Below are 10,020 nucleotides of genomic sequence, written 5' to 3' on the forward strand. Positions count from 1 at the left end.
TGTATTTGCTAAATCTAGTTCTCCGTTTTAGAACAATTCGTGCGATGCTTGTTTTAATCAGAAAATAATTCATTCTATGCAACGAGCGCACGTCATCACGGCCACGTTTAAAAAAATGTTTTTGTTTTGTTGTTTTTTTTAGGTCTATATTTGAACAGTAACTCACAGTAGGCTGTCATTACCTTACACTACCGGTTTTATTAATTGTAGCGGGCTACCTTCGGGCTCTTGAGCAACGATCTATAGGCTAGCTACTGATGATGTTTAGGCTTATAATTAGACGTTGTCTAATTTTAAATAATAACTGTCGACGCTGTAGGACTTAATAATATAAAAGCAATGCCTTGGGCAATGTACGTATATGCTTTGTGAAAAGGTGTCCTACATGTAGCCTAGTAGGCTATTGCATGTCCTTAAAGGGTGTGTTCAATCCAGAGACTGTAAAAAATCAGTAGCCTATCAATTAGGCTACTCGAAATTTCACCCACTCCCGAGTTAATCCATTTGAAGAGTTTTCTTTAATTACATTAGGCTGCACCAGTGATCTCCAACAATATAACTACTGTGTCAGTTTTCGAAATTTTTCAAAAACGCATGTGATGCATTGCCATCTTACTTCAACGATGAATATCTACGTGATTGTTGTCACAAAACCAAGCGCCATTTGGATGACTGGACCCGCCGTTCCTGCTGTATGCAGTCGGGAGATAGGAGGGACTTCCCGTGCTGTACATTTGATACGTCACCAATACGACACTGCCAGAAACAGTGGGCTGTAATTTCCCGTGAAAACTGCGGTGTGGGTGGTGCTAAATTGTACGTGTGTAAGTAAAGCTCACTCAGGCAAGCCTATCCATACTTCAATTGATCCGAACTAAATTATTCTTGATCTCGACATTTTGGTATTCACTCAGCCTACTGTAAATGGTAGTTTCAGTCACGAGTAAACGGACCGAAAGTAATCTATTTGTAACTTGCCCAATGGTTTACCATAGCATTTTTCTAAGCAGTAATTACAGGACAGTTTCATTTCTCAGGTCATTAATTTCCTACGTTCATCCATCTGGAGTGAGTACAAGATTTACTGTACATTTCTGATCGTTCAATTTTTATAGACGTCTAACTGGATCATAAACTACTGTTCAGCTATAGGCTACCGTGAACAAACATTTGACATGTTTCATTGCAAATGATAAACCTGTAAATTAATACAAATTAATACACATCTTTAATTGTAAATTATAAACCTGTAAATTAATATATAAAATGGTTTGACTGAAGACAGCAGAATATGATCTTGCAGATGTGCTGTGCTGGTTAATTTGAATTTGAGGCAACATATGTATTTTGGTTTTTCCAAAGGCTGCCATCCTCTTTCAAATCCTTTAAAGGGGATTCTCTGCTTTCTGTGCATGAGCCTGAAGCTATTAACATTGCAATCTTCTTTAAATACTGTACATTTGTGGCATAGCTACCATTTAGCTCTTTCCTCTAATTGCACAACATTGCCTGCTTCTTTTGTATAGTAAATTGCTTTCTCTTTCTCTTTGTGGTGTTAGCATTTTACTTATCCAGTCCACATGAACTGAATGATTTCATTTGTCTGTGGTTAAAATGCAAAGGTTTCCATCATTAACTAGTTTCAGACACACAAAACTTTCAGTCATTCAAACTTTGTTCAATCATCCTCTTGAAATGGGTTGAGTGTGTTATTGGTGTTACAATGAAAAATCAACTGTAAAGAGAAACATAAGAATGTTCTGTCTCTTCAAGGTCATACTGTATTGATTATATTCCACAAAAACATGCTAGTTAATTGTATGCACAAGGAAAATATACTTACTGCATTGTCACTGAGGACATTCCACAAGCCAATTCTCTTTCCCTCTATATGTTTACATTATTAGATGTTCACACAAAGACGGTGTGACAAATCTGAGACTGTGATCTGTGATGTGTGAATTGTATGTTCAGTCACAGTATAAAATCTGACAATCAAGCAACTTCACCACGCCCTCTTTCAGCAAGTAGTGCAGTTCTGTTACGTTCTAACCAGTCATTTTTAGCATTTTTGTTTAAAATTTTACTTCAATTGCAATTATTTTAAATAGTATTATTTAAATGAACAATGGGTTTTAATAAACTGTTCCTTATAATAAAATGTATGTTCCTTGGCAGTGTTCCTTTAATCTGAGAAGTAGTCTAGTATATACAATAGGCCTATATAGTGTTTTAACTGATAACCGTCAATTTGGAATCAGGATGGCAGTCCTTTTTCTTTCCTGTATAGATCATGGCTAGACCTGAACATCTTAAGTAGAATTCCCCCTCCTCACTTCATCATTTCACTGATATTTCTGCTATTTCTTCCATATTGTCACCTCTGTGGATCAGATGAAGGAAGGAAGGATGGAGCTAAGAAGTTTTCAGATGCAGCCTATGTACTTCATGGTAAAAATGATAGTGTATGGGGACCTTTTTTCATTTTTTTGGGAAAGGTTATGTTGTGTCTATATGAAAAAGTATTCCACATTTATAACACTCTTTTCACTACAATTTAGTTAAATTTTTAGGCTATTTTGACAGAACAGTTCAAATCCCAAACCCAGCTCAAACTGAACATTCTATACAGTACCATCTTTATAAACAGTGCATTGAAAAGTGCTGCTGTGGTATAGTAGGTAAGAGTGAGAGTGCTGTGGTGCTCCTTTGAATTTCCCTGTTTTTTTTTCTTCTGTTATTGACATTATAGTAGTTTTCAGAATGGAATTTCCATTGCCGGTTTCTACTCTTAAAGTCAAAATTGTATATAAACTAGAAAAATGAGTGACCTGTCATAAAGTTATTGGTATACAGGGAGGTCTAATATAAACCACAACTGCCTTAATTGCATACATGTGGATTCTGAAATGGATACATGGTGAAATACATAGTTGTGTATTTCAGATACATAAAGGCAGTGAATAATCGCAGTCGAAACATCCATTCCACACCATGTGCATGCAGAATTCCAGTACTGGACTTAAATGGCCCCAACCACACTTATTTTATAGAAAACAATTAACAGTTTCAAAGCAATGATCTTTATTAAGCACATAATCTAACATGCATTTGTTTCAAAATACTGAACACAAAAATAGCCCATGATCATTAGTACAAGTGGCAAAAGATTATATATTTTTTTGTCTTGTCCATTTTTCTTTTGTTAAATTAGAAGTTAAAAACAGCCAGTGGATCTTCATCAAAAAAAGTGTCCATGAAACACACCGTAGACAGAAATTACATAATTTCATGACATTTGATCCACGAATGGCTAATAAGCATACCTCAGAATTGGCTTTAACAGGAAAACTATGTACACTGCTATAATGGGGTTAGTGTCGCTAGCGTTGCACACTGGGCAAGTGGAGCCAAGATGGCTGCCATCCTTCAGTTATCACAGTACTGTACCTTTGAAATGGACAGCATCAGCACTGTGAGAACTGAACCAGGGCAGCCCGTCACATCTAGCAGTGCTGTTGCTGTGGAAGTTCCTTGTGTCAGCCAGCCACCTTCATAACTGGGGAGAGTCATCACAGGGCTGTAAGAAGAACCAACATCCACAGTTTCACACAAGCACCAAGGTATTAAATTAGTTGGTGTAAGATGATATCCTAATGCATGTATGTTTATTTATTAGCAGCATTTGCAGTTCTGCATTTCTTAGCATTCTGCAACAAAATAAAACTTAAATAATATATTTCAATATCATTTTGTATTTAGTGAAAAGGTAAAGTCAAAGAAGACACAGAAGGCAACTACTACATGTTTGGGAACTGTTACCACTCACGGAAACTAGCATGTTTAATGCTGCCTGCAAAATAGCATATTCAAAAATTAGGTAAAATAACATTGTAGTTTACTTTGACGCCACTAAGTGGAAGCATGCTTGTCTTTCATTTTCGTTTTGGTTTTAATATTGTCATTTCACATGATGTTAGTAATTTAATCATGTTATTTTCATGCATTTTTATTTGTTTAAAATATCGTATAACCATATTTTCCCCTTAAACGATAAAATCAAAGTAATTATGATAAATATTCTTACGGAAAGGTGTTTCGGATATGTGAATATGGTTCCCATAGTAAAATATACCACAATTTTAAAAAATTGTCTACAAAAATACTATGTCATGCAAGAATCTCGCAAAAACGTACTTTTGCACAAATCAACACGTACCGCCGCAGCACAGCGCATGCCTAATTTCTACATACCACACCACACAATGCTGACGTCAGACTTGTTATGGTTTGCTGGTGACTCCGCCCTCCTCTCTTGGTTACTCTCCAGTAGTCCAGTCGCGTCGCCTGTTGAAACAGCCTCCTCCTCCTGGCGCCCCGCCCTCCGTGCTGACCCCTTCATGTAAACAACTCAGTTTGTCGCGTTTGGCATCAGTGTCGTAGAGGCAGCGTTGTCCCAGCCTAAATATTGAAATATAACATGCGTACACAGTAAGAGCAGAGGAAATATCACAAACGCCCATCCCCGTTTATCAGTCACATGTTAAACGAGTCATGGAATCGTCTGAGTAGCCTATGAAAAAAAATCCAAAGCCTTGAAATATAAATAACAACGAACGCATATCGAAAAATAAATATTTTAAACACTGGAAAATGTTAAATTATATAAGTTGTGGCTGGAAAACACTTGAAACGAGAAATTAAATCTGTATTCGTTATGTCCTCACGTACCTGGGGAAAAATAAATTCACATAAAATCACGTGCATTCAACGATCAGCTAACTTGCTATTAAGTATACTGAACTGGGGATTGTTTGTGACTACCATGACGAACGAACTAGCTATATTATATCTGTCTATGGTCTATACAGCCAGCTATATTGCAATGGATTTGTAAGCGACGTTTTATTTTTATGCTGCGAGCAGCTAACGCCCAGCACAGTACACACCCCTTTGAAAGCAAAAACAAACCTCCTTTACAGCACTAGGGTTTATGAAGCAATATTCTTAAGCAGCACATATTTATATTTTATCAGCTGTTTTATTTGATATATCAGAGTGACACTTACCCGCAAATTTCCTTTTTCTTCCCCGTGTTTACATAAATATCTTTAATGACGCAGCAAGACCACATTGAACAACGTGATTGTCGCCATTTTTTGTTATTGAAATCTCTTGCTAGCCATGTGACAAAATAAAAATCAAGCTTCCGGGTGCAGAGACTGAAGACTCTTCTTGTAATGTATGTTTTCAGATATTATGTTCTAGCCTTTAAAAGTTATGACTGGTTGAGTTGACTCTGCACCGCAGTTTAAGAAACTGCCGCTGTCGCATCGTAGAAGACTGCTACTTCGCAAAGAGTCTGGTGGACTCAGTGTCTAATGGTAATGTTCGAGAATGTTTCAGATAGCAAGCTACAGTATGTGAGCCGCGTGCGTGGCCATTGCGTTGTCAAGTCTGATGATACCATTGGATACAGTGCAGCCACTAATTAAACAGAGCGCTGTCTTTTTGTAGCCTGCTCATAAACATGTTTAGATTTCTACAGGTTATGGGTAATAGCAATTTAGTTTTAAATCTATTTTGATTACAATAAAAATGCACAGTTGCGTTTTAAATTGGTTATGGGATTATTCTCAAGTTTGCAGAAATGTCTTTATAAATATAAATTCCCTTTCCTTTAGGTGTGGTATTTCAGATCATTTGCTTTTCAGCCTAACTTCAGAACATTATATCTTCTCAACCCACACATCCTGGAGATGAAAATACCCTGAATGGCAGTTCTTCAACAAATATAAAAATATGTATTATGGGCTTCAAATTAAAGAAACTGTGCATCCAGTGTGTATACAGGTCAAATTGTTGTTGACCACATGTGCGACTATAAAAGTTACTCACCCAGCTCTGTACCCCAGATTTTGGATCAAAGTCTGTGGGTAGTGTCTTAAATAGTGATCAAATCCTAGGGTTAATTGGTTTGTTCATAAATCACTTTTTAAAATAATGACCACTCAGCAATGTCACAGCTAAATGATTAAATTAAACCTTTGTTTTTTCCATTAATTTGTTTTGCACAATAACCTGACTGTCAACAAGAGAAACATTAAACAAACTTTAGCTTACAATAAGATACATATTCTATAATCAATCAATAATAATGTTTAGAATAATCAACTATTCATCAATCAATATATCTATTGTTGAGTTGGAAGCCCAGGTATAAAAGAGGTAAGTGTTCTCTTTGCGCTTGTTTGGCACATTTGATATCTGCATCCAGATGGTTGTGGTTTGTACTCCAAGAATAATGGATGGGAAGGGTCAGCACCTTGCAAGTGAAACCCAAACTCATGAGAGGCTTGTCAGCTGTAAACAACTACAGATTATATTTGGCAAAGGGAACTCTCCAATGAGTATGTCATAAGGACTTCCAGTCCACAATGTTAACCTTAATATTTACTACCATATGACCTATCAGTATATAGCAATAAATGAGAAAAACAGATTATTTAATATTATTTCTTCTATATGAAACATTAATGTTTCAAGGCCCTCAGCAAGTCACAAAAATAAGTATGTTTTTGCCTGATTTGGTCACTAAGATAAGAAATGGCCATTTTATTTCTCACAATAAACACCTATACTTTCCCACCTCTCATGAATTATAGGAATTTTACCCTGGAGTCATATGTATTGTAATATCCAAAAACACTTGTTTAATATTACCACAATGTAAAACAATGATCTTTATTGTTTATAATCTAGATTTCCAGATTGTGTGTATGTGTATATAGTGCAGTTCATAAGTATTTGGACAGTAACTCAATCTTTGTTATTTTGGCTCTGTATTCCAGCACATTTGGATTAGAAATGAAATGGTGAATATGAGGTGCATGTGAAAATGCAGTCTGTCAAATTTAATTTGAGTGTGTTTACATCCATATTGGGTGAACCTTGTAGGAATTACTGCCAGACCATGCATAATTCCACCCTAAAATGGGTACCTTAAAACCTACATTAAATTCCTCAAAAAGTGTGTGTGACAAGTTTGTAATGTAATACACAATATAATACCTCATCTGCAACTGCAAGTCCTTTTTCTCCTTTGACTTTTATATCTTCAAACAATAGGCTCTAAAATGGGGGAACTATGCATGAAAGGGTGCATATGGATATAAAAAAATGCTTAAATTGATGTATTTATACAGTAACAGGTGGAGAAGGGTTTCTTAAAACAGGGAAACTACTAGGGACTGATTCTGTGGCCAGATTATGAGAGCTATTTTGAGAATTTTAGCTAGGGCACTATGGGGAACCCCTCTGCTTTTTGTGAGACGCACCACTGGAATTTCAGTGACCACAGTGAGTCAAGACCTCATTGCCAATGGCTTCATTCATCATTAGTCAGGGTGGAATTTTTTTGTAAATTTCCCAACATTGATCCCTACATTATTGGGATGCTACTGTGTATTAGTGCTGTGAGAAATCAAAATGTATCCCCATGCTCTAAGTAGCAACATTATATTTTAAAGTTTGGATAGAATTTCCATTCAAAACTAAAATAGTGATCGTATCAAATTTTAACTCTTGAATATATGGCTTCTGTGCTACAACAGATTACAATGATCATGAAAATAAACAAAATGGCAAGCAACATTCATAACTGAAAATCCCTCGATACCAGGGGTTCTCTATCGTGGGGGTGTGGGGGGGGGGGGTGTATAGTGGGTGCCACTTTATTAGGTACACCTGTTCAACTGCACGTTAATTCAAATATCTAATCAGCCAATCACGTGGCAGTAACTCAATGCATTTAGGCATGTAGACAAGGTCAAGACGATCTGCTGAAGTTCAAACCAAGCATCAGAATGGGGAAGAAAGGTGATTTAAGTGACTTTGAACGTGGCATGGTTGTTGGTGCCAGACGGGCTGGTTTGAGTATTTCATAAACTGCTGATCTACTGGGATTTTCACGCACAATCATCTCTAGAGTTTACAGAGAGTGGTCTGAAAAAGAGACACGGTCTGCTTCAAGTTGATAGAAAGGCAACAGTAACTCAAATAACCACTCATTACAACCGAGGTATGCAGAAGAGCATCTCTGAATGCACAACATGTCGAACCTTGAAGCAGATGGGCTACAGCAGCAGAAGCCAACCTGGTACTAGCAAGGTGTACATAATAAAGTGGCCGGTGAGTGTATATACTTGCCTATTCCTGGTCAGGGTCATGGGAGGTACTGGAGCCAATCCTAGCATGCATTGGGCAAAAGGCAGAAATACACCCTGGACAGTTCGTCAGTCCATCACAGAGCATGATCAAGCCCATAATTCCATAAATTTTAACTCCTAATTTTCCACAAATGGTTTAGCTTCAGTGACCAAGTTTTCACACTTCCAGCAATTGGGACCCTACAAATTTGACCCATCAGCTAATAATGAATTAAAATATAACATCTTTCCAAAGTAATGTTTTACATAATAACAGAAAAAGAAAGCATTCGTTGATCTGACTGTCCTGGGAGGTGAATCTGGGAAGCATATTCTGCATGGCATGCGGTTTTATCTGACATAAAGTGGTGCATTGTGGTCAAGTTACTGGTAAACCATCTTTTAACAGACAGTAAAATTGTCGAATTCAGAACAGTTTCAATTCAAGGGTTGCAGTTGTATTTGGAACAAAAACCAGCATACACAGGATGCTCCAGCATCAGACCTGAGAAAAACTGTGCTGCATGATTTAGAAATTGGTTTGTTCTGTGAAATTGAGTGCTCAGGGTAATAACACTGGAAATTGTGATGATAGAAATAATTCTAATTATCTAGAAATATTTAGTATTATTAATGAGACAGTACAGGCTATCACTTAAACTATGAATAATGTAGGTACTGTGGAAGTACTCTGTAGCGGGAGTCATGGGTTGTTTGATGCCACCTTGAGGATTCTTGAGATATTGCCTGAATTCCCTGACACCATAGTGGCGTACCCTCCTTGCTTTTTTAATGACAACCAAACCTACTGAATTAAAATGTATAAATACTTGGCTATGTTAATAGATCTTAGACACATCACTGTGACCTATACTATTTTATTAAGGGTGGGATGGTCATCCCTGACTGCTGGGAGAATTCAGCATTGGCTTCTATTAATTAATAAAGCCCTTTTTCAAAAGCTACCTGTCTATTTCTCATCCCTCCTCATTTGTACTAACTAAATACCACATTAACATTTGTACTAACTAAATACCATATTCACACTCAGACAAGGCTAGTCCAATACATTCCTTAAATCTCTTCTGACCTAGGCAAAACTGATTTCACTGTGCTGCAAACCGTTTCTTCTGCTGCAGAAATGCAATGAACTCCAAGTCACCTACATGCTCTTTTAGGTTCTTGATAAAAGACCTGGGCCTAGAGGATTGACCATATTTCCTTTAATTATACAATTCAATTATGTTTACTTTTTTATGTGTATTCTGATGTTCCTTGCTGTGATTACTTATTTTCTAATAATTGCTTTACTGCTGTATGTATTACATGGTTGCCTAGAAAAGAAGATCTTGGTACCAAAATGAATTCCCAGTTAAAATAAAGTTTAATTAAAATTAAAAATTAATATAAATAAACAATGTAAAATATAAAAAAATAAGGAATGGTGTCCATTCGTGCATTTTAACGAGCTACAGTGAGATCATATTTCATCTCAAGTCATGCATTGCAGTATTCAGGACTATTGCACTTTCATAATTTGCAATTTGCCTGCTCAGTTGATTGGCCATGCTTTTGCTTTTATTCTTTACTCTTTATTGAACTGGTGGATGTTGCAACTTGCAATGGACAACTACAATCACTGGGCATTCAAAATGCAAGACAACTGTTTAACCTAAGAGGTCCAACACCATATTTTGCTGTAAGTTTGTGCATGGCCAACAAGATCCATTTTGGAATCATATAGCCTGAACACCCAGTTCTAGTCAAAACTCAAAGCTTCTATTTCCATAAAGGAAATAAAGACAAATGACAT

At 36.6% G+C, this 10,020-nt stretch overlaps 3 long non-coding RNA genes across 3 annotated transcripts; 2 read left to right on the forward strand and 1 right to left on the reverse strand.

The window, feature by feature from the left end:
• The first annotated feature begins 518 nt into the window (after positions 1-518).
• Positions 519-3,323, forward strand: LOC118229132. The gene is made up of 2 exons (XR_004765615.1): positions 519-1,068; positions 2,395-3,323. It is a non-coding gene; the product is annotated as an uncharacterized LOC118229132 (long non-coding RNA).
• LOC118229130 lies at positions 3,068-5,377 on the reverse strand. Its single transcript, XR_004765613.1, has 3 exons — positions 5,070-5,377; positions 4,255-4,461; positions 3,068-3,580 (listed from the first exon to the last, which is right to left on the reverse strand). It is a non-coding gene; the product is annotated as an uncharacterized LOC118229130 (long non-coding RNA).
• On the forward strand, positions 5,293-7,033 carry LOC118229131. Its single transcript, XR_004765614.1, has 2 exons — positions 5,293-5,384; positions 5,685-7,033. It is a non-coding gene; the product is annotated as an uncharacterized LOC118229131 (long non-coding RNA).
• The last annotated feature ends 2,987 nt before the right edge of the window (positions 7,034-10,020 follow it).

The sequence above is a fragment of the Anguilla anguilla genome, chromosome 6 (assembly GCF_013347855.1).
Source record: "Anguilla anguilla isolate fAngAng1 chromosome 6, fAngAng1.pri, whole genome shotgun sequence".
Taxonomy (NCBI): domain Eukaryota; kingdom Metazoa; phylum Chordata; class Actinopteri; order Anguilliformes; family Anguillidae; genus Anguilla; species Anguilla anguilla.